The 24,977-nt window shown below is 49.6% G+C and overlaps 2 pseudogenes; both read right to left on the reverse strand.

Annotated features, from left to right (window-relative positions):
- The window catches only part of LOC128943500 (zinc finger protein 850-like), a 443,444-nt pseudogene that overhangs the window by 13,324 nt on the left and 405,143 nt on the right, over nt 1–24,977 (reverse strand).
- Nucleotides 7,820–14,840, reverse strand: LOC128943537 (protein ecdysoneless homolog; annotated as a pseudogene).

The raw sequence follows: 24,977 nt of genomic DNA on the forward strand, positions 1-24,977 counted from the left end.
TCCTTCAGCAGCGGTGGCGGCACCTGGAGCCCGGCGACGCGGCGGCGGAGCTCGGAGGCGGCTCCAGACCAGCTGCGACCCGCGGTGGTGCTGCCCCAGCTCGGGGCTGCGCTTGTCTCCGCACCTGCTGCCGCACCTCTGGGCAGCGCCGACAGCGCAGCCACAGCTCCCACCGCCCTCCTGAACCCCCGCACGGCCGGCACCAGCAGCAACCTCTCATCGTGTTCCTTTCAGGGTACCATCAGCGCAGCTGGAAAGCTGTTCCCGAGGCCGAGCTCCCAAAGGATCTGCCAGCAGCACTCCTGATGTCTCCCAAGCAAGGTGCTGTTTGTTCTGGGCAGAGAGATGCTGCCTGTGCGCTGGAGAAGAGTGAATTCTGCTCCATTTGTGGAGTTGTGAATGGGCCCCAGCATCCCCAGGAGGGACCAGCAGCCGCGGTTCCACACTTGCCTGAGGCCCAAGAAGCCTCTTGGCATAAGGAGGAGGATGCCACTTGTGAGCATGCAGTGAGTGCAGATGTGGAGAATGGATTCTGCACCAAAAATGGGAGTGTGAGGGAGCCCCTGGCTCCCCAGGGAACACCAGCAACCAACAATGAACACAAAAGGAACCTCAGAAGATTCCTGGGTGAGTGCAGGGCCACCCCTGTGGCCTAAAGGCTGGGGACAGTGTCCCCTCCCAAGGCCAGGGCTGGCAGGTGTGTGGCTGTTTCCCGATGTCTGGAAGAGGCCTCGTGTTCTGCTGGGCCCCATCCGTGGCTGGAAGCAAGAGCCCCAGCTGCCCCCAAGGCTGTGCAGTTCTCCTGCTGCAGCCTGTCCCCATAGCTGTGTCCCTGCCTGTCCCCACAGCTGTGTGCCTGTCTGTGCCCACAGCTGTGTGCCTGCCTGTCCCCACAGCTGTGTCCCTGCCTGTGGCCAGGCTCTGGGCTCTCTGGCTGCCAGCTGAGGGAGGGCCACACTGGCTCAGGGCTCCCTGCTCTGCTCCCTGGCCATGGGCTGAGCAGATTGCAGGGCCGGCTCTGCTTCTGGCAGCCAGCAGCTCTTTCCTGCTCCAGGTGAATGGTTCAGGTGCCATCCCGTGGGCACAGTGGCGCTGATTCTGCTGCTCCTGGTGCTGGTGCTGGCTTTGGGGGCGGCCTTGGCTGTGCTGGCAGGTAAGGGAGGGGCAGCAGCCTGGGCCCAGCCCCGCGGGGCAGAGCGGGCTCCCTGCTCCCTGCACAGGGGAATCCTCAGACCTTCTCCTCTTCCCCCTGCAGCAGCACCACAGCTTCCAGTCACACCTGTGACTCTGCCGTCTCTTCTGGGCTGTCCCCATGGCTGGGTTGGGTACAAGGGGGTCTGCTACTACTTCTCACGGGATTTCAGCACGTGGGAGCAGGGTCAGGAACGGTGCTCCGAGCTCGGGGCCTCCCTGGCCATTGCCAAGGATGAGGAGGCCATGGTGAGTGAGGGGCTGCGGGCGCTGTGGGGTGGCTGAGGGCAGCCTGGGGGCGCTCCTGGGCCGGGCTCGGTGCTCGCAGGGCCGGGGCTGCAGCCCTGGGCCGGGGCCTTGCAGGGAAGGAGCCCCGGCGTGCGGGGGGAGCCCCGGGCACGTGTCCCCCCGAGGGGCCGGGGCAGCTCCCACTCCTCTCTCCTGGGCAGGATCTGCTCTCCCGCCTCTGTGGGAATTTCGGTTACTGGCTCGGGCTGCGCAGACGGGGCGAGCGCCTGCACTGGGGGGACGGCAGCAGCTACAGCTCCCGGTGAGTGCCGGGGAGCCGGGCAGGGCCTGGGGGCACAGGGGCACATGGGCTTCCCCTGGCAGCCAGCGCTGCCTCTGCTCCTCCCTGCAGGGTTCCTGTCCTCGGCAGTTCCCAGTGCGTGTACCTGGCTGACAAGAGATTGAGGAGTGACAACTGCTCCAATGAGCGGCCGTATCTCTGCAGCAAGGCCCAAGCTTCCCTTTAACAGGGGCTGCAGAAAGTGTCTTCTGCACACTGGGCAGTGCCAGCTTCACCTCTGAGCCCAGCACAGCGCTGTCCTTCCTCAGCTGCGCCCTGTGCCTTGCACTTCCTCTCAGGGTCACCTCAGTGCCTCTTCATCCCCAGTGCCAGCACTGGGCTGGGGCTGCAAAGGAAAAGTCTCTGCAATCCATCCTGCCACCGACGCTGCCTGCAGTGAGTGCATTGCCCTCATGACACAATAAGCTCCAATGGGAAATCCAAATCTTCCTGGCCTCTTGGAAATCATCACCAACTGGTCTGAATATGGCACTTGTGAACTGTCTTTGGAAGAGGAGGAAGAACCGCTGACACATGCTGAGGAGGAATCCCACTATTGGCATCAGGCACCTGACTGTGGGGAATGGTCTGTCTGTCTGTCCAAGTTGACTATATGATGCTTTTAGCCCAAATCGTCTTCTTCTGTTTATGCTGAATAATAAGTTTTGCCTCTTTAAGACGTCTTCCAGAGAGTGAAGAGGGGAGAGAAGAAGCACGCATTTTGTTTTCAGACACTGCTCTCACTCCTCCACATTCCTGCTCCTGGACTGTGTTGTCTGCAGATGGACAGACAACAGGATCGAGCTCTCCTTGGCTTTTAGTTAGTTGAGCTAGCTGAGGCAAAGAAGTTCCCTGGACTCTGTTTTTTTTTCCTTTTCCCCTTTTTTCGGACCTGTTTGAACCTGCTCTGGACTGAACACCCAGAAGAGCACCAGCAGCTCACACCTGTGGCCTGCCGGGCTGGGCCTGGGGCACAACATTTCCAGCACCAGAGGGACTGATGGGAGACTCAGTGAGCTGAACTGCAACCTGGAGGAGGACTTTCTCAGTTTGTCATCTCTTTTGGAGCAGCAAGGGGTTTTATTGTTTAATAAATAGTTTTTTTCCACTTTTCTCCAAGGAGGTATTTTCTCCCAGATTGGTTGCAGGGAGGAGCCAAATGAATCTGCTTTCCTAGAGGAGCCCAAATTTGCCCTGAACCAGGACACTGTCACAAAGGATCTGACTGTCCTCCTGTGGGAGGAATCCCAGGCTGGAGCAGTGTAGGGGGATAGAATATAAGAAAATAAAGATGGTCCAGAAAGTAATCTTACCCCTAAGGAGTTGCAGATGGGGCAATTAGCAAATATTAGGAATAGGCCTGATTTTAACAGGCCACAGCTGTAACCAATGAGAAGAAGAGTGCTATGAAAGAGTGGGCTGGCAGGTTGGGAAGGGAACTGGAGTCAGTTGGCCACTTTGTGAAGAATGAAGAGTCAGTGCTCTGAGGAGCTACCCAGGAGAAAACACCAAGAAAGTGTGAAACATCTGCGATAAGGAGACAACAGTATGGAACCCCCGTGATGACAACAGAGCAAGACAGATTTGTCTCCCTGAGGGGGATGCAGTGACATGATGTGACTGTAACCCCCATCCCTCTGTGTCACTGTGTGGGGAGGAGAGAGGGAGGGAATTGTGGATAAAGTGAAGCCCAGGAAGGAGAGAACAGTGTGGAGAAGGTGCATTTTTAGGATTTGGCAGCCTACTCACTCTCTTGTTGTGATTTCTTTCATAATACATTCAATGGAAATTAATGGCCCCACGCCAGGCTTCCAATGCCCATGATGGGTGAGAGATCTCTGGCTGCCTCTCTTGAGAGCCCCGAGCCTTTCCTGCTGTGTTCTGTTGCCTGCCCAGGGGCAGCAGCAGAGGCTCAGAGTGCTTTTGCTGGCCCCGGGCACCTGGCCTGGCCCAGCCCAGCCCAAGAATCCCTGCCAGCATTCCCTGCACCATTACCCGGCCCCATGGCGGCTGCGGCTCCGCGGGCAGGCGGCTCCAGGAGTTCAGAGTGGGCAAAATGGGAGCGAGGGACAGGAGGCAGCTGGTGCCAGTGGGGGAAATGGCTTTCCTGGAGCTGGCAGAGAGAGGAGGAGCAGGGAGGAAGTGGCATCAAGTAAAGGGAAGAGAAAGAGGGACAAGGTGGTGGGCATGGCCATGGGGCAGGCAGGCATTTTGCTTTCCAGCTCTGTAGGAAGAAAGGAAGAGCTGTCAAATCTAGGAAAAGAAGGGAGCAGTAGCAGGTGGTGGAAATCTCTGACAACTGAGATTCATTTGATCTGCCTGAACTCCAAAAGCCAACAGTCTCCAAGCACCACCAGCGCTGTGATGTCCCTTGCCCTGCCCCTGCCCTGGCTGCAGCAGCCGCCTGTTGGGACGGGCCCTGTTCTCTCAAAGAGCTGCACCCAGGCACCATTGGGGCAGTGCTGGGTAAGAAGTGAGGAATGGCAAAGGGTGGGAAGTGTCAAAGGAATAAAATAGAATGGTATAAGAAAAAATGATAACAGAACTGCACCAGGAATGGCCACCCACCGCTGTCACCAAAAGAGCTGCACTGAGGGACGGCCACACATTTCCGTTCCCACACAGAAATGGTGGGACTTGCCTTCTCCTTAATAACCATCAGTGGCATTTCCAAGGCCAGCAGGTACACTCAGACATGTCCAGAATCATCATTACACTGGGAAAATGGGGTTGGCATCAGCTGTGACACACATCAGGAAGAGCACAGCAGCAGAAATAGGGATTTCCCAGCTCCCTCCCAGGGAGAACAGTATCAGCACAGGGACAGAAAATGCTGATAGAACATCCTTTCCCACTGCTCCCTGTGCTCAGCTGGAGGTAGCATCCTTTAGCTTGTGCTCTTCAGTGGGTTTACCCATGGAAATACTGCAGAGGTACGCAGAAGATTTACTAGCACATAAAAAGAAGCTGAAAACCCAGGAAGGATGACATTTGGGATAGGGACACAAGCAAATTCACACATCATATGACAGTTAAATATGGCTGCTGTGAGTATGCAGCATGGAGGACAGCTAGATGAAACTAGAAGAGATTCCAAAACTGTTTGGCCTTGCAACAGCAGCTAAGGTTAATAACCCTCTCCAATTGAAAAAATAAAGGAAATCTGCTCAGAACTCATTTGGATCACCATCCCTGCAGCCACTGGGTATCACGACTCCTTTTCCCCACCAAACTACAAAGGCTTTCCTGGAAATCTCTCATTTTCTGTTTCCTACCTGTAACAGTGCTCAAGGGACCTGTGTGATCTCTCTGAATGAACTGAGCTTTCCCTTCACAGCAGCTCTGCTCTTCACTGCCCAGCCTCGTGCCCTTGGCAATTTCCATCTGGCAGCATTGGCCTGCTGAAGGAGAGGCTCTGTTCCAAACATGCCCACTTTGCAGCAGTACCCCATGAGGGGATGTTCTCCTGCCTGGACTAATCCCTTTGCTTCTCAGCTCCAGCTGCAGCCCACAGACCTGGCAGTTGTTCAGGAGCCTTTGCCATGGCACGGCCCCACCCAGCTGATTCCCAGCCTGGCAGCACAGTGGGCACACATTCCCAGCCCTGGCCGTTGTTTCCATCCCGCTGCAAGGAGCCCAGTTGTTCCCGAGTGTTCCTGCAGGAATCCAGGCCCAGGTGTCTGTGGGGTTTGCAGGGGCTCTCTTGGGGGTACCTGAGGGTGTCTGTGGGATTGGGGAGGGGGGCCTGAGCTCTGGGGGTGTCTCTGGGGCTCCTGCTCTTTTCCCCTCATATTTCCCATCCTTTTTCCTCTCATGTTTCGCACCCTTTTCTCCTCACCTTTCTAGAGCTTTCCTGCTTCCTAAATGCCACCTTTTCACCATTATGCCATCTCCATTTATTGACTCGTCCCACCTTTTCCTGCTGCCCTTTTTTTCCCCCCATTATTTGTGCTAATTCTTCCTACTTTTTCAGTCCTTTCTCCCCCCTTTTTTTGATGCCTTTTTTCCCCACTTTTTTGCCAATTTTTTCCCTCTCATTTTTTATACTGCCCTTTTTTGCCACCTTTTTCCGACCTTCATTTCCCACTATTTTCTGCAAAATTTTTTTCCACTATTTTTTGCTTGCTCTTCAGTGCCACCTTTTTTTTCCAGCCTTTTTTTTTGCCCTGCAATATCAATCCATCAAATTATGCAATCAATGGGGATTTCTACCAACTTAAACTCTAAAAAATAAGGGATAATAAAGATTCCTTGTCATTTTAAACTTAGAGGATGAAAATTGAAAATTGTTTGCTCTCATTTCAAACCCATAAATCCCATCATAAAGGGTGTTCCCTGATCTATTTCAGCAAGAAAATGGGGATTCCCCATCCATTGATAGCCCTGAAATAACGGCCAAGGCAGGGTTCCTTTCCATTGATTCCCTCAACATTGCAGGTGAATGGGGATTCCCCCAGTTGAAGCACAGACTATAAGGGAAAATTAACCAGTTAAACAACTCCAGAATACACTTGGACAGAAATCCATTGAAAGGGAACCACACACCTCTTGTCTTCCCTAATTAATTCCATCAGGCTTCCTTCACTAAAAACACTCTCAGAATTAAAAGTGGAGATGCCTGGTGTGTTACCTCAAAGCAGTGGAAGAGGCAGCATGGAAATGCTTCTTCTTCCATGGCAAACTCTCCTGGGAGCACTCCCAGAGCCTTGCAGGGCTCCCCTGGGAAGCTGCTGAACAAATGGAAAGAGTTGGGATGAGCAGAGCCCCAGAGAAATCCCAGCCCCACTGATGGAAAAGTCAGATTATCCAAGCAGCAACAGCAGCTGGAGTGTTTGCAAAAGAGCAGCTTTGTTCTGAACCTCAGCTTAAAAGTTCTGCTCATGCACTAAGGGAGTCCTTCCATCTATTTGGACCTTTTCTATAGCACTGGCCACACAGCAGTTCAATGTGATCATGTTCTTCAACTCAATTATGTTTTTAAAGTATCTAAACTTGATCTAACTACTCGTCAGTAGAGAATTTTATGAATTTTCAGTGTAAATTACCTTCCCTGGTCAAACACCAACACTTCGCAAGGTTCAAGTACCTCTGTTTTCCACCACTAACTGCTCATTAGCCTTGTCTCAATTAAAAACCCTCTGTTAACCCCATTTTTCCACCACAGATTTGTCTGAGTCTCTCACCTCTCAGCAGTCCAAATTGCTTGAAATGTAGCAGAACCTTCTTCACACTTCCCAGCTCTTGCTGTCCATCTCTAATCCCTGTCCAACCTGCCAGTGCTCTCCCTGAACTGCTGACAAAGGAAATTACACAACAACAGTGGAGGACAACTCATTAATTGCTGAATGAAAATGAAATAAAGAGAAATTAAGAAGCTGATTTGGACCCAGCAGGACTGCACTGTTGCTGTCTGTGTATCAAGAATTTCTATGTATTTTATATCAAATTTAACTTGTTGAAAACCTAAGTTCTCATATTTAAAATAGATTTTTCATTCCACATGAAAGCAACATGCTGCATGCCTTCCAGCCACATTTTCACTGAAAAAACCCCAAACTGCTCAGCCTGGGCTCACATCATGCCAGCAGTAGCTGTATATCAACATTCAGCAATAATGGAATTCATTCAGAAAATGAACAATTACAAAAATACTTTCACTCCAAGAACTGATACTGCACTGAGGAAGTTATGCATACCTTCAAAAAATTCAGTAGTCAAGATGTATTTCTGTTTTGATTGAAATAAATTTAAAAAATACTGCTGGCCAATATTTACACATTTGGTCCAATTACTCTTCCTGCAATGTGGTATTTCCCCACCTGCCCCTGAAGGCAGCAGCATTTTCAGAACAAGAACTGCTCCCCAGATATTGACCCCACTCAGCAATGGATAAAAGGACGTTTTAGAAATGTGGCAAATTGGATCACTGAATGAAAAATGGGAGAGAGGTGTTGTAATAAAACAAAACCTCAATTGAGTCATGCATTCAACATCATTTCCCAGATTTCTGAAAATGTGCTAACATTAGGAAAATCTCATTTCCACCCAAGACAGTGTGCAAACAGAAGCTTCTGCAGGTAAATTCACTCTGCTGAAGTGACACAAAAATGAACAGAATGCTCCAAATTCAAACCTTTGGCCTCTTCTCCCACATCCTGCTCGTGTGTCTGTGCTCCATCTCCCCAGCAGCCATGTCTTGTGCCAAGGCTCTCCCTGCCTTGCTCAGCTGCCAGTGAGCTCTGTGCTCTCAGGTAAATTCACCCCCAGGCTCTGTAAATGTTCCAGCTGGGTCCTGCCAGGCCAGCCTGGGCACTGCGGGACTCGAGCAGCTTTGCCACCAGGTTCATATCCACAGCCAGGGCTGCCAGCTCAGCAGCCTCAGCTCCACAATCAGGGCCAGCACTCTCACATGGGGCTGCTCCAACAGAACTTGCCTGCAGACAGTACAAAGAGAAAGCTTTATCAAATTGCACGAGCAGATTTAAGGGGGGAAAAAAAAGGGCAAACCACAGGAGAAAAGAAACAGCAATTCTGCAGCCAAAAGAGTCCAGTACACTCCTGAGTCCTGACAGATAGGAATTCAGACACCAAATGCTCATGCCAGCTGAAAATCACCACTGTCCATTACCCAGATTAGGTTTCAAGAGAGGGACACAAAGTGTTGCTGAGCCCTGGCTCAGCTTCCTATGGGAGAAAACTACTACAGGACCTTACAAGTGAAGCTGCAGCTTCTTGCCCTACTACTAAAAACAGGGAAAAGATGGGGAAACAAAAACTAAGCCTTGGAAAAGATGGGCAAATTCCAAGCTTAGCTAAGTTTCAGTTTATAAAAAATGTATGATGGTGCAGGTCCAGCACATTTTGCTTGCACGTGGGAAGGTTCCAATCCCATTACTCAGAATGGCCACTTGCAGCACATTTCCTGCTTGGAAATTACTGCTGCAAATCAGAGCTCAAGGCACACTCACCCCTCTCTTGTGGCTGCTGAAACTTTTCCCAACGTTGCTCTGTGCCAGCTCACGCTCCATCTCCTTCATGTACGCCTTGACACTGCCCACGAGCTCCTCAGGAGACACCTTCTGCTCCTGCCTTCCATTCCCAGCATCCAGCTCTTCATCATCCTCAGCTGAGAAACCAAACTCCTCCTCTTCATCTAGATCATCACAATCCAGCTCCTCCGAGTCTGCCCCTGCACATGATGTTGTGTCAAAGTACAACAGCAAAGAAATCAGTGCTGGCATTTGTTTCAAAGAAAGAAGCAATCTCACCTAAAATTCTGTCCAGGGCTTTTGTAAAAGAATCCACATCAAAGGTAACATGGGATTCATCAGGTGACCTGAAATCTAAAATTATTTTTAAAGAAATGAAGCTTCTATGCTTGCCTAAGCCTGACACAGGCACAAGCCATATTGATTTCTCGCAAGCCAGGACTGAAGTTGGGACATTTGAATTTAAAAGGCCTCAGAAGTTTGAAGCCTGTGTGCATTAGACATCCAACAGTGAGTGGACAAATACTTGGCATAAAAAGAGAAAAATTGTGAAGACCACAAAATCCAACTGAAGGACAGAGAGCAGCTCAGCTTGCAGCACTTGAACCTGCACCAGTGCCAGAGTGGCACCAAGCTGATTTAAAGCAAGCACAGGTTCACTGCTCTGGCTTTGCTTCAGGCCCTGCTCAGCACAGCACCTTCAAACTCTGATTCTCTGCATCACAGAACCAAGCACAGGGCTGCAGCACAGTGCAACATTCCACACCAGAGCCAAACTTCAGGGGCTACTACCATGGCATTTCTGCTCCTTCCTGCATGGAGACTTTGGACACAAAAGCCTTCATGCTCTCAGCAACTGTTTCCAAGTCATAGTTTTGCTCCTCCTCATTTGGGGAAGGAAGGGACTCATTTCTTGTCCCCTTCAGCATCTGATCCAGAGCACCTGGTGTAATATCCAGCCAGCTGTCATCTGAAAGAACACAGCACACATCCGTTACTCTGCACAAGCCTGCTGGCCCACAAGCCCAAACCAGCTGACTGACAGGGCTGCAACCATCCTGCAGCTCAGTTCTGCAGTTCAGCTCTTGTGCTGGTCCTGGGTCACACACACAGCAAAGCCAGAGAGAGGCTGAGAAGAACTGAGTGCAGATTTCTCGTCACTACTTAAAAACTCTGCTTTGCAGAGCTCAAACTAAAGAGAGACCATTCTAGTCACTGAGAAGCCTTTGGCCACTCAGTGGAGGAAGAAAGCCTTACTCTAAACTGGGAGAGCCAACCCAGTGTTTAGTCTTAAGGAAGGCTGGATTTGCTCTCCCTTCACAGCTGTCAGCATTGCCCCTCTCCCCCCACAAATAATCATCTGTAATAGGAATAATTCCCCCATCCAGCTCACCATCCCCTGCAGGAAGACAAGCTTATTTCTCAAATTCCTTCACATCAATGGGGGTTATCTGTAGTAGTGTCAGGATTTCATCACCTGGGCTCACTTCATCACAGCTAGAAGTAATCAATTTACTGAAATGGATTCAATGGGATCACATGCTCTGCATTCAGGTTTTCACTTGAATTCTTCCATTTTCCTTCTGTGCAAGCACATCAAAAAGGGAAATGAATCTGGGGAAGTACCAGAGCACTACACAGAGCACTGGCCAAAACAGGACACAGTCAGTCCCTGCAATTCCCAGCTGATGGCTCCAAAGCCCATTGGTCATGGCTCCTTTCCTTCACATTCAATTTGCCTTGGTAAATATTAAGATTACCTGATCCCAAGCAGCACAGACTGGAAACTGAAGAAAATAACAGTCAAGATATTATGGACTGGCAAAGCCTCAGATATTTCTGCAGTGATTTATTTTTTGGATTTGATCATCCAGAGAAATCCACAGCCAGCTCCTTGAGAAAAGGAGACAGATTACCCTGTATTCATTATTCACTGGGACTGCTTTTCAATGAAACTTTTCTACACTTTCTACAGTCAACCATGCAAAAATTGCTTTGCAGTCACCACTTGGAATCCACTTGGAAGAGCTCAGCATTTCACAAAACCAAGATAAAAGAGTTACTCAAGCCAGAACTTCTCCCAGTGGAGCATTCCAGAGGAATTTGTACTTGTATGTCCTGGCCACAGCTCCCATGTTCAATGTGCAGTGGAGAAAAGGGTTCAGGTGTTTGTAACAAGCATTTCAAAGGTCACTTACAGGATTTGTAGGGTATATGACACTCATGAATTTCAAGTAGCTCTCACCTTTCTGGCACTGCAACAGATTGCTGGAAGTGATCTTCTGCCATGTGCAACAGTTCCAGGTACTTGGCTGATCCTTCCATTTCTCCCTATTGAATGCAAGTCACAGGCATGAACCCAAACAATTCTCCCTCCCCTTCCTCCTCACAGTCAGGCTTCCTAAGGGTAACTGTTGGTCACACAGAAATGCTGAGAGACCCAAAACCACTAAAACCTCTTGGCCATCTACACTTGGAACTCAATATAGCCAAGGGGCATTCCTCTATTTAAAGTATATTAAAGGATATTAACCTAAGAATCTCAATAAAGATGTCCAATTTTATAACCTTTAAACAAGTAGTCAATTTATGTCCCATTTATTAACATCAAAAAAGTAGTCAAAGGCATCTTAAAAAAAGAAACAAAAAAACCCACAGAACCTCACCAAAACCCCCAGAAGTGACAAAAACCACACACACATAAAAATTACACTTGCATGGGCCCAGATAGGTCGATGGTGTTATGTATGGATCTTGAAGAATATTGAATTCCAGAGGGGTGGAAATGAAATGTAAACCAGTGAAATCAGTTACACCTCACACAATCACATATGGGGGTTTTCTTCACTCAAGTGTATTTCTCCCCTTGCTTTAGATGAATTAATCAATCCCCACATCTTGCTTTTTCCTTTTTAATTTCCAAAATAAATTACTTTCAAAGGGGAACAACCTGCACGTGTCCCCTTTAAACACATTACTTCATTTCACACAGAGATAAGGGTTCAAGCTCCTCACACAAGTTCAAGGGTTAAAATGTATTTTCCCTGGAATGTTTAAAAGCCACAGACTCTGAAATACTCACAGACCTTGAAATAATCCTTCTCCTTCAAGCTCCTGAGGAATCTCTCCCACAGAGGACCGCTTAACACATTTCTCTTGGCATCAGGAGCCACTTTACTGCTCTTGGAGCACAACATTTCAAAGCCATGAGCCTGCAGATAAAAGATGCAACAACAAGAGGTTCTCAAGGTGTGACAGACTTTGCTCACATTTCTCTGGACAAGCAGGCAACCTCCAGACAAGGACCCATTCCCTGGGCATGCATGAACCAAGGCCAAAATGCCCCAGCAATCATTACCAGCTTCATGCCCAGCTCGCAGGCTCCGTACTGAGGATGAGCTGGGGCGGGCAGGGTGTATCCACTGCGTCTGTCTGGAACAAACTGCTGCTGCACCAGCTGTGCATATAAACACCGAGTGAAAGTCACCTGCAACAGCCAGAGCAGAAACAAACACTCCCTGCAGCGGGACTGGGCTGGGGACAGCCAGCAAACTCCCTCCAGGTCACCAGACTGGGTTTGGAGGCACCCATATTACAGGCAGTGCCTGAGACTGCATTCAAAATATATCTTAGAAAGATTTTTCTGATAAATTGCTTTTCAGGCCTTACAAAGTTTGTTCCAAATTGAAATCCCCAAGCAAATATAAACTTTTGTCATTCTAAATACATTAGGAAAAATCCTTGATATTCTGGAAAATCCCTATTTGAACTGGCACAAGTTTCATCAAATACATCTTGTTTCCTTAACAACAATAATTGTTACATGTTTCTCTTCAACTGGAAAAGTGCTTCAGGAGAACCAGCATAGCCCAACTGCTTCAGAGCATCCCAGGCATTAAAAAGCAGCATTTCAGGTGCTACCTGCGACCTCTGCTGGTTCCTGATCCTAAGTAAAGCCCTGAATGCAACGTTCTCAACTCCCTCACTCAGTCTGTTCCCTCAAACAAAAGGAAAGTATGAGACTGACACTCTAGGTACACACTTGCAATCTATTTTGGTCTTGTGTTCCAGCCCTTGTAAGACTCCTGGAGTAGGGGAAAAATAATTGAACAATTTTTTCCTAATGACCAAATTAATGATCTTCATTTTAATCCACTGCCATTAGCAGCCATCCATATCCAGGTGAAGGTGTCTGCTCATTATTTCACCTGAACAAGACAAAGCCTGTGTCCTTACAGAGACAGCAACACTCCAGCCCTGAGTATTCCCTACTCTGAGGGCAGCAAATCCTCTGGCCTAAACACTCCACAACACAGTAGAAATAAAATAATGCAAGTAGTACTAGCAGAGCTAGAAAGTTCAGGTGGATACAGGAGTGCTTATGAAGGGAGCAACAGTCAGGGACAGACAGCACTCTGGATTTTCAGAGGCAGTCAGACCACTTGCCTAGAAGTGCAAGAGAAAACTCCAGCTGCTACAGAAAAGGCCATTGGGTCCCCCTTGCCAACTGCACACAAGTTTTTCTTACCCTGTTTTTACTGTTCTCAGGATTCAGCCACTTTGGGAGAAAATCAGCTGCTTCTATCAAGAGAAACTCTCCATCGTTGTCATCAATTCTGGCCAAGGAGAAATTGGTTTCTTAGCAGGAAAAGCCTTGCAGAGCACAACAACACACTTCTCAATTCATGTCTGCTGGGGTTTTTTTAATATTCATAAACCCATAGAAAGGCTTAGGTTAGAAGGGATCTTAAAGATCAACACCTGGTTCCAACACCCTTGCCACAGCCAGGCACACCTTCCACTAGCCCAGGCTGCTCCAAGCCCCATCCAACCTGCCCTTGGACACTTCCAACGTGTCTGGGATGGGGAAACACCTCCAAGGATGGGCAATGCTAAGACAGGACCTTCAGAGCACAGGCACTGCCCCTTGGCACCCCTCCTACTAAAGCAGCTCAGCAGCACCCGCCTTACCTGGCTGCCAGCCCCGCGAACTCCCTGCTCATGTCCCGCAGCAGCTACACAATGAACCACTCATCCTCCACCTTATCCCCGAACACCGCGGTGCCGCCCAAGTGCGCCGGGATCTCGCCTGCACGGGGCACAGACAGGAGAGGCGGCTCAGCAACGCCGTGCCCAGCAACAGATTGTCCACACGGGCTGCGGAGTCTCCCTCACTGCGGATATCCCAGACCCTGCTGACACAATCTTGCGTCCTGTGCTCGGGGATGGCCCCGCTGCAGCAGGGAGGTGGCACCAGATGCCTCACTGGGTTAACCCGTGCTGTGACACCGAGTGTCGGGGAAGCCGCCGGGTCCCCCTCACACGCTCCCGGTTCGAGCCCGCCGGGTCCCCGTCACACGCCGTCGGTTACCGGCCGCCGGGTTGCCCTCATACGCCACAGTTCCCCCCTCAGACGCTCCTGGTTCCCGGCCGCCGAGTTCCCCTCACACCCCCGCCCCCGGGTGCTCCTCACACGGCCGAGTCGTCCCTCACACACTGCCGGTTCCCGGACGCCGGAGTCTCCTCAAAAGATCCCGGTTCTCGGCCGCCGGGTGCCCCTGACACTCTCTCAGTCCCCACTCACACTCTCCCGGTTCCCGGACTTCGGATCCCCCTCAGACGCTCCCGGTTTCCGGCCGCCGGATTACCCTCAAAAGATTCCGATTCCCGGCTGCCAGGTGTCCCTAACACTCTCCCGGTTCACCCTCACAAGCTCACGGTTCCCGGCCGCCGGATCCCCTTCAAACGATTTCCGCCCAGTTCTCCCTCAGAGACTCCTCGAGTCCGGCCGCCGGGTTCCCCCTCACACACCCTCGGTCTCCCCTCATGCTCTCCCGGTTCCCGGCCGCCGGGTCCCCCTCCCAGTCCCTCCGCACCTCTCGGCCCGCTCCCGGCTCACCGCGGCCCGGCACGTAGCGCAGGCGGAACGGCTGCCGCTGCCACACGCAGGCGGCCAGGAGCGGGGCCAAGCGCACCAGGGCCAGCTCAGCGCAGCGCCGCAGCAGCGCCTCGCCGCCCGGGCCCGCCGCCGTCGCCAACAGGCGGGAGCGCACCGCGTCCTCGGGCAGCGCCGGCCGCAGCAGCGCCTCCATCGCGCCGGGGCCCAGAGCGCTCCGCCCCCGGGGAGGAGCGGCGCGATGGCGACGGCGGGGCGGCGGCGCTGAGGGTGATATCGCGATACGCGCGGAAACCGCTGCAGCCGTGAGTGGCCGCCGCTGCCCCGGTGCCCGGCGCGGCCCCGAGCCCCAGCGCGGTCCCGGTCGCGATCCCCCCGATCCCGCTCCCGGGCCTGCCGCCCGCGCTGCCCCCAGCACCGAGCAGGGCCCCGTGACGGCCCGGTCACCCCCTGTCCCCGACGGGAGATGGTTCCCGGCATTCCCGGCATTCCTGAGCACCGGTCCCGGCCCGACACCGGTGGGACCGAACGCGATTAAATCCCTGCAACCGGCTCTTATCCCCTGACTCGAGAGTTGGGTCAGTTCTGACTTACTCGGCTCGTTTACTCTTGTTGTATTTAATTTTATTCAATGTAATTAATCTACAGGGATAACGGCGTCATCTCTGCTTTTAGGGAGGTGTACATCAATTCGCAGCATCTTAGGTTTAACTGATTTTGATCTAGCTGTCCTGTTGGTATAGAGTCAAATTGCCAAGGCCAAGAGACTTGAATATAGTATTGAGGCAGAAAACATCTGGGTTTGTTGCCAATTTTCCAACCATGTAGAGCCAGGGCCTGGCCAGAGCCCAGACCCTCATTGGGAGGGTCTCCCCCACATACCTTAAAAACAAATCTCTCAAGAATAGCAGCTATGAGATGCCCCAAACAAAGCAAACTGCTGGAGTGCTCCTGTGAGAATAATTGGGGCTGTGTGTGATTGCAACAGAGCAGGAGCAGCCTTGCCCTCAGCAGGTCACAGCCCTGTCCCATGAGGATGTGGCACAAAAGGGTCGGGAAAGACCACAGGACCTCAGCTCAGATGAGGCTTTTGACAGAGCCCAGAGATCTCATCCTGGAACTCTGGAAACACAGGAAAATCATGAGACAGCCCTGGGTCAAGGCACAGCAACCCTGCTGGAACAAGAGAAGGGACTAAAGGCTGAGTAGGCAGTGCAGGGAACAGCTGCAGACAGCCTGTTCAAAGAGATGCATCTGCAGCTGCAGAACAAAACAGAGAGATCCCAAAGTGACACCATGTCAAAGATACGTCAAAGTTCATGAAAAGCCAGCTATAAATAAGGTAATGATGTGTCGTAGGAAGGAGACCAGGACACCAGATGGTTCATCACAGGTCCAGTTTATTAAAGAAAGCATCAAACACTTATACAGCAAATAATAAGCTCATGAATATTCTATAAGCCAAGCAATCTATTGGTTAAACTATGCCATTAACTCATCCACATTCCTTTGGGCCTACGTTCTCTACTTCTCACACCTCGCTGTCCATTTCTTTATCATCCTCTGCTAGGCCCAAGGACACGTTATCTTTGCAGGTGCAAGATTTGGAATTAACCACTGTCTTGTACTTTTCCATTCTTTAGCCTGCTACTTTCTCAACAGACACCCTGCCTGCAAAAAGGCCTCTGCCCTACTTAGGACATCTCTACCAAATCAATTCGGCTGTGTCCTCTCTCCTCAAGCCACTCTTTGACAAAACTCTCCACAATGATGTCTTATGAATAATGCCTGTTATAAAAATGAGGGAATTCACATGATGGAACAAATATATCAGTAGTGACTGTCTCAGGAATTGGAGACAATATTCTTCCAGCATTCCTGTATCCATAGCAATGAAACACTGAACAGCTTACAATGGATAACAGCCACAATGTGGAACAACCACCCACTCTCCTGTGTTATCTGTGGGAGATAAACCAGAAGAGATCACAAACAATGGTCCTGCCAGGCAGTGCAGCACTGACACCTGTGCAATCTGTGAGAGGATCAAGGGTCCAACAAACTGTATCTTCTTCTATCCAAAGGCAGGTGTTTATCAGTGTTTCATCACAGCTGTTTCAGTGGGATCTGTCTTATCTCTAGAAGGAAATAACCACATCTTGCAATGTAAACAAACATATTTATCGAAATTAAGTTAGGACTTGTAATCACTTGCAGTGGAATTCAATGTCATCTCAGTAGACTTAGAGGTACACTTAAGACAACTTAAAGTTAACATCTTTAATACTCAATAAAAAATGATTTTAATAAAACTGGAATAGAACATGAAATGGCTTAAAGTGAAGAAGGTTGAAACTTGACCTCGTCTAAACTCAGCAACACTCAACCCTGACAGAAATCCACCTCGACATAAATGACTCTTAACAAAATTAACTCAACAGAGTAATAAAACATAACATCACTCAGATCTAACTTTGCTTAATCTTAGCAACACTAAAATCATATTCAGATAGAACAGAACTGAAGGAACAATCAATATCCTTCAAAGTTCGAGGTACTACAAAATGTAACTTATTCTGATGGTATTAATACCAAAAGACAATGAAAATGTGGACCAAGCATGTTTGAAATAACACCCTGATGGATTTACTGGAGGGATTAGAAAAGTCAAATACCTTGACCCTATGTAATTTAACATTGAGAAAAACTCATGGTAACTGCAATTTTTAAGGAACCAAAAATTTACTAAAAGCATTTAAAGTGCAATTCTACCAAAAGAAACAACAATGTAAAATTTGGCTACGTGTGGAACAAACTGGGAGCTTCTCGAGATTGTATTCAGTGTAATAGCATATGCTAAAAGTTATCAGCATTTGTGTTAAAGAAATTAGATTGTGTTATGCTGCACGTGATAATAATAACGAGGGACTGGATTTACCCCTTTGAATCTCTCCAGTAACAATTCTCAGAGAAATCAGAGTTCACGAAAAACACAAGATTAACTTCAAATAAGCATTTCAGCACATGTTTACGGCATTCTAGGACACGGAGCGTGAGGCTTCAGTAGCCAGGGGCACTCAGAGCCCTTCGGCAAATGCCGGGGGTTCGCCCCGCCGCAGGGTTGGGGAGCCACGGGGGGCAGTGAGTTCGGCCGGGGCCAAGCGGAGGCGCCGGGCAAAGCCGAGCCCCGGGAGCGGGGAAAGCGCCGGCGGCAGCGAGGGAAAAGCCGAGCGGGGAAAGCCGAGCTTGGACCCGCCCGGGGCTCGGGGTGAGGCGGGGCAGCCCCGCGCCTGCCGCCACCGCAGGGGGTTTGCACTGCGCTCAGCCGGGCCAAAGGGACTCGGGTTCTGATCCCGAATCCGGGCTGGCAGCGACGGGAGGCGCCGGAACGGTGACGGAGCCGATCCCGGAGAAGGCAGCGGGGAGCGCCGGGGCGCGGCGGGGGAGCCGCCGATCCGCGATTGGCTGCGCTCCCGCCGCCGATTGCTCAGATCGGCCAAAATCCCTCCCACACTGACGCTGCCCGTGTAGCAGTGAGGGGGTACGAATCGCGCCCATTAGACTGGAGGCGCAGCGGCTGTCGCGCCCAGAGCCCGGCAAGGCTATAATAAAGCTGGGAGGCGGCTTCAGCACAGGTGCGACTCGCGGTCAGTTTTGCCTCAGCTCGGGTTTCTGGCGAGTTCCATGTGCCGGATTTCTCCGTGTGCCCAGGCAGGGAGCCGCAGCGGCCGTGCCGGCGCTCGGTGTGGCCGGGCTCCGAGGCGCCGGGGCAGGGAATCATGCGGGGCACAATGGTGAGCAGCCCGGGGCTGCTGCTTCTCGCCCCTCGGCAGGCGGACTCCGAGCCGCAGCTGCCCCGGGCCAGCAGCAGCCGGCAGCTCCCTGTCCAGGGGCGAGGCCGCCACGAGCCGGGCCGGCAGTGTCGCTCTCAGGAGCGCGGGCAGCGGCAGGAGCGGCTTGGAGTGCGGCCGTCCGGGGGCAGGGGCGGCGGGGAGGAGGCTGCGGACAACGGCATTGCGGGGAGCGGGGCCACGCCGAAAGGTGCCGAGGGACCTGCGGTGTCGGCCGGCGGGGGCTCGGGGGGCGGAGCTGGCGGCCCGGCCTCCCATTGTGCCCGCTCTGAACAGAGATTTTTGTTCTTGGAGGCACATAATTTTATTACTCTTCTCTCCGTTTCAACTTCTTATAGGATTAGAGTGACTTTAATATTTGTTTGCTTTGCTGTGGAGTCTTTTGTTTGATATTAATTACAACTATATCTCTCCATACCTTTAAGTCTTAGAGAAAAAAGTCTTGTTTCCATAGTTTTACCAGAGGGTTTTAGCTTTAAGATTAAGGCATTTCTTTATTTCTCTTGTTTGGGATTTAATTTCTTCTTTACTGTCTCAGAAGCTGTACAGCTTTTAGTAGCTAAAACTTTTGCATCGCTTTTTTAAATACCTGCCGTGCAAAACCAAAACTGGTGGATGTCGTCGAGAATTGGAATACAGTTTATCTGCCTGAGCTGCAAAGGCGCGGTGGGAGGGGACGGCCGCTGTGAATGCTGTGCGAAAACCGCGCGCTAAGGAAAAGGGACCTGTGAAAAACGCCAATCACTTGTTTTTAAAAATTTTAAACGTTTAATAGTAATAAAATATTTAGGACAATATGAGACAATAAAAACAAAGAGTTACGGACGTCCGGGTACCTTTCTCTGGGCATCACGAGCCCAAAAAAGGACACCCGTTAACAAAGGATTAACCCTTAAGAACAGTAGCCCGTTGCATATTCATACACTTTATCCATTATGCATAAATTCCATTCAAACACAGGATTCTGTCTGGTCAGTGTCAGCTTCTTCCTTCTAATCCTAACAGCACCTCCGAGGCAGGAAGAAGCTCGTTTCTTCTGATAAGAAGGCAATAAATTCTCTTTCTCTGAAAGATTTAGGTGTCCTGTGGCTGCTATCTCGCTGCAAGCCCTTCTTGTTAAACAAAGCACCTTACATGGCATAGTTTCTATTTTAACAGTTTTTATAGCCTAAAACTATATTGAACACAGTACTTAAGAGAATTAATACAGCATTACTTTCTAACACAACACAGATAATATTCATTTTAATATTTGCAAAAAGCCAATCATAAAATACATGCATTTTTCACAATTCTCACTCTTATTCTTTGTAAAACATTTGGCTTGAGAAGTATTTTTATCTACTTGCATCTTCTGGGCTATGCTGGCAAAATAAAACGGGATTACGCGAGTAAGAAATATAAAAACAGTTGTAACAAAAAATGAAAGATCCTAATTTCTTCTAATACATTACCCCACCAGCTAGATTTTAACATGGTTTTCTAATTTTTGGACTGGAATCTGGGTTATTATATGCTTATATATTTTTCTTCTTTGATTTCTTTTGCTTTTTCTAGAATGACTTTTTTGTGGTCATCAATTTTCAACAATCTGATATATTGAACTTTCCACAAACACCCCCTTCTTTGGCCAATAAATAGTCTAAAGCCAACCTATTCTGATACACCACAGTTTTTGTTTGGCTTTGCTGGCTTAATATTAACTCTAATGCTTGAGCAGCCTTATTTGCTATCATTTCTATAACTGCTTGGAGTCTTGTAATACGATTCAACAGATAATTTGGAGTCAATACAGAGTTAGATTGCTGTGCTGGTTTTACCTTTTCGTTTATTGTTTGTTTTTTTACCAAATCTTGAACCGTATCTTCAAGATTAAATGTAAAACAAATCCATCTCTCTCTTTTTGGACATTCAATTCTAAATCTATTACCACTTTTTCCTAAGTTTCTTGTAATCTAATAATTTACTCTGTTTTGCCTACAAGTTCTTAATTTGGATGGGTTATAACAGTGGCTGTTGACATAGGTGTGTGTAATAAAGGAGGAACTTTGGTTTCTTTCTATGTGATGCTTTCTGTAGCATTTTTGACACGATCTTTCTGGTATCCCGAAAGGGAAAAGACAACAAATGAGTGCCAGAGACAGGAATAACAGAGGTCCAGAACGGCTTATACTCCCACCTCCCATGCCTGTGAGGTTCCAACCCACAGCAGCTGTATTTGATCTTCTCGGTGGTGAAATACAGAGGCCAATCTGGTCTTGCCCTGTATTTTCTTGTCACTTTCTCTTAACTAATTTCCAGGCAAATTGTTTTTAACACTCTTTAACTGTGGTCTCCTACTGTTCTTCAGGTATCTCTCATTCAACAGGCACTAATAATTCCCATCCACAAAACTAAGTTATTACTATAACACTTTTTGCAATAAGAGCATAAATTTTGTGAACTACAATACTAATTACTCTCACAATTTAAGCATTTACCTATAACCCAGCTAGCATGTCCAGTATTGGAATGAATCAAATAAAGTGTACTAATGGAAATGGCAATTCCCCTTCTCCCCTGTACAATTCTCAGGCTAAGGTCAGAATACAAAAACAGTCTTGATCCTTCTATCTGAGGTATTCCTTCCCAAGGAGATGTTTTATTCAGGCAGTGCTCAAAACTAGTGATATAAGGATTATCTTATTTCTTAATTCAGTGTTATTCTTTGTATATTTCTTGGATAATTTGGGTTTTCCCAGACTATTACCACTCAGATCCCATTGGAAAGTCAGTTCATTATCACACGGTTTAAATGTGATAGTCCATTTTTCAGGTTTCTTCACAAGTCCTTTGATTCTGCTGGCATGAAATTCACCTTCTTTCTGTGATTCTGGTTGTTGCTTCAGTAGTACCTGGAAAGGACTTCTTAATAGCATAGTAATAAAAGAAAGATAATACTGCATTAACTTTTACCATTCGTGGGTTTTTTTCCCAAACTTTCTGGGTTTAGCTATAAGCTTTCTCCACAGCAGCCTCTTCTTCTATGCAGCTGTGCTAATAGCTGCAGAGCAAATTCTTCTTTCTGTGAGTTACAGTTAGTTAAATAGAAAAGCTAGACCAATTTTAACACGAGATGTATTACATCTATTGCTTTTTACTTTTGGGGGAGCATTTAATTGTTTAGCTTTACAAACCTATTCTTCAGGAAAAAAACCCAACTCTTTAACAGCAAGCAAAAAACAAAAAAGGAAAAAAAACCCCAAAAAACATCTTACTTAAGAAAAACAAACCGCTTTGTGAGGTTTGGAGAGTCATCAATCTCTGCTTTGAGTTTATCTTTTATTGCTGGCCCCCCTGCCCTTCTTTCCACAGCCTTGCTGTCAGTGCTGTTCTTCGCCCTTGCCCCAGTGCTGCCCCTTGGCTGCAGGGCCGGAGCAGGGGAGAGGAACCACGGGCATGGGGGCCCTGGGGCTGCCCTGGGTCTGTCTTGCCCCCTGTCTCTCTCTCTCTCTTCTTGTCTCTCTTCCTCTTTCCTTCTCTCTCTCTCTCTCTCTCTCTCTCTCCTTTTCTCTCCCCTTCTCTCTCTCTGCCCACTTACCGGGCTGACATTGCCATCCTGGACTCGGCACCCCGACAGTCTGGGAGCCCCCCCGGCAGTTCCGCCCCTGAGCCAGCCCGCTCCTGGCTGCAAACCTGTGTCCTCTGCTGCCAGCACCGCCCGGGTCACCTCCATGGATCGGTCCCTGCCGCAGCCCCCGAGACCCCGCCGCTCGTAGGGAGCGCTCAGACACCTCCCAGCCTTGACAACCCCAAACTCGGCGTCCCCAGGTGCTCCTGACATTCTTTTTCTTTCTGTTTCTTTCTTATCCTCTTCTCTCTTCAAGCAGGGCCTGTTCTGCTAAATCCTTTCTGGACCCCAGTTCGGCACTGAATAACCTCCTAACAACCATGTGTTAACACACTTCCCTGCCTTTCATGCAAAAAACTCCATTCGCACTTCTGCTCTCTTCTAGCACCAAGATGTCATCACTTCACATTCCAACATCTTAGAGTTTCCTAACTACCTCTCTACTTCAACTGCTCTCTTTCTTCTCTCTCAATTGTAACCCTTATGGGGTTGATATTTAATCTTCCCCTATTTCTTTCTCCAGCCCAAACTTCTTTGTTGAATTTTTTTTTTTCATCTTCTTGGCCTAATTTCAAAACTCTAGCTGTCATTTTCCCATTTTCTGATATAACTACCATTCTTAATTGCACTGGTAAGACTCCTCCTGATAAATTGCTACCTGCCCCTGGGACAAATAACACATCTCCCATCTAAATTTTAGTTTCTTCTCTCAATTACCACATCTTTAATGACTAGAAATGTAAAACTTTCTCTTTTTGCCCCATTTGCTTTCACTATAAGTTTGCTCACACTATAACTTTTTGGAACATTTAACAGGAAAGTTCTCTCTGCCCCTGTGTCTATTACAAATTCCAATTCTTCTTCTTGGGGACCCATTTTTAAAGTTATCACAGACTCTAAATGGTGTTTGTCCCCCCCAAAAAATTAGAGCCTATGACTTTTTTAATTTTTTATGTGCTCATTTCTTTAAAGATTTTCAGATCTTCTGCTTACTTAGGACCATTTTCCTTTTTAGTCTCAAGTTTTTTCATCTATTTAGTTGGAGTTTCTTCTTTCCCCTCTAAACGCTGTCCCTTAAGAACCTTTTGTTTTTGCATTTCGCCTTTGATATGCTGTCTCATTTATTCCCTTGATTATGTAATTACAATAATTATTCATGTGTTTACTCGCCTCCTCATTATTTTAACCCCACTCAGGAGGTGCAGTTGGCGTTTTGTCTTCTCTGGGGGTCCCTGCGGATTATCTTTTTCTTAAGCTTTTATTTCAGTTGCTCTGATTAATTGCTTTTCTTCTTAAGAAAAATATTATTTTCATTACCGACCACATCTCTTCTCAAGTATAAATGTTTGGACTTAAAAGTTGGTCTAATTGTTCAGCTATGCCTATGGGATTCTCCAAATATCCCTTGTATTTATTTCTTAAAATTCAGACCTCAGACAAAGTCAAAGGAGCATTTACAAACTCTGATCCGTCCACTCCTATGAGAACCTTTCGTAATGGAAATAGACCAATCTCTTTATCCCGTTCTTTTTGGATTTTTATATTCTATAGCCTTTCTCCCCTATTTTTAGGAAGAATCAGGAGAGGGCTTTCTTCTAACTGAACTTTTAGTGTTTCGATAAAGCGATTCCTTTAGAGAGTTTCCCTGAGCAGCCGGAGCTGTGGTTACCGAGGGAACGGAGCTCAGGGCAGGACGGGAGAGCTCGGAACAGCTCAGGGTCTGGGTGCTCCAAAGGCCGGGTCTGCAGGGGGAATCGCCCGCGGGGATCGGCACAGCTCAGGGTCTGGGTGCTCCAAAGGCGGGGTCTGCAGCCGGGATCGCCCGAGGGGATCGGCACAGCTCAGGGTCTGGGTGCTCCAAAGGCGGGGTCTGCAGGGGGAATCGCCCGCGGGGATCGGCACAGCTCAGGGTCTGGGGGCTCCAAAGGCGGGGTCTGCAGCCGGGATGGCCCGAGGGGATCGGCACAGCTCAGGGTCTGGGGGCTCCAAAGGCCGGGTCTGCAGGGGGAATCGCCCGAGGGGATCGGCACAGCTCAGGGTCTGGGTGCTCCAAAGGCGGGGTCTGCAGCCGGGATGGCCCGAGGGGATCGGAACAGCTCAGGGTCTGGGTGCTCCAAAGGCGGGGTCTGCAGGGGGAATCGCCCGAGGGGATCGGCACAGCTCAGGGTCTGGGTGCTCCAAAGGCGGGATCTGCAGCCGGGATCGCCCGCGGGGATCGGCACAGCTCAGGGTCTGGGGGCTCCAAAGGCGGGGTCTGCAGGGGGAATCGCCCGAGGGGATCGGCACAGCTCAGGGTCTGGGGGCTCCAAAGGCGGGGTCTGTGGTTGAGATCGCCCGAGGGGATCGGCACAGCTCAGGGTCTGGGTGCTCCAAAGGCGGGGTCTGTGGTTGGGATGGCCCGAGGGGATCGGCACAGCTCAGGGTCTGGGTGCTCCAAAGGCGGGATCTGCAGGGGGAATCGCCCGAGGGGATCGGCACAGCTCAGGGTCTGGGTGCTCCAAAGGTGGGGTCTGCAGGGGGAATCGCCCGCGGGGATCGGCACAGCTCAGGGTCTGGGTGCTCCAAAGGCGGGGTCTGCAGGGGGAATCGCCCGCGGGGATCGGCACAGCTCAGGGTCTGGGGGCTCCAAAGGCGGGATCTGTGGTTGGGATCGCCCGAGGGGATCGGCACAGCTCAGGGTCTGGGTGCTCCAAAGGTGGGGTCTGCAGGGGGAATCGCCCGCGGGGATCGGCACAGCTCAGGGTCTGGGGGCTCCAAAGGCGGGGTCTGCAGCCGGGATCGCCCGCGGGGATCGGCACAGCTCAGGGTCTGGGTGCTCCAAAGGCGGGATCTGCAGGGGGAATCGCCCGAGGGGATCGGCACAGCTCAGGGT

This window comes from Melozone crissalis, unplaced genomic scaffold (assembly GCF_028551555.1).
Source record: "Melozone crissalis strain CALT ecotype California unplaced genomic scaffold, PUWL_Pcris_2 ptg000046l_1, whole genome shotgun sequence".
In the NCBI taxonomy this organism is placed as follows: Eukaryota; Metazoa; Chordata; class Aves; order Passeriformes; family Passerellidae; genus Melozone; species Melozone crissalis.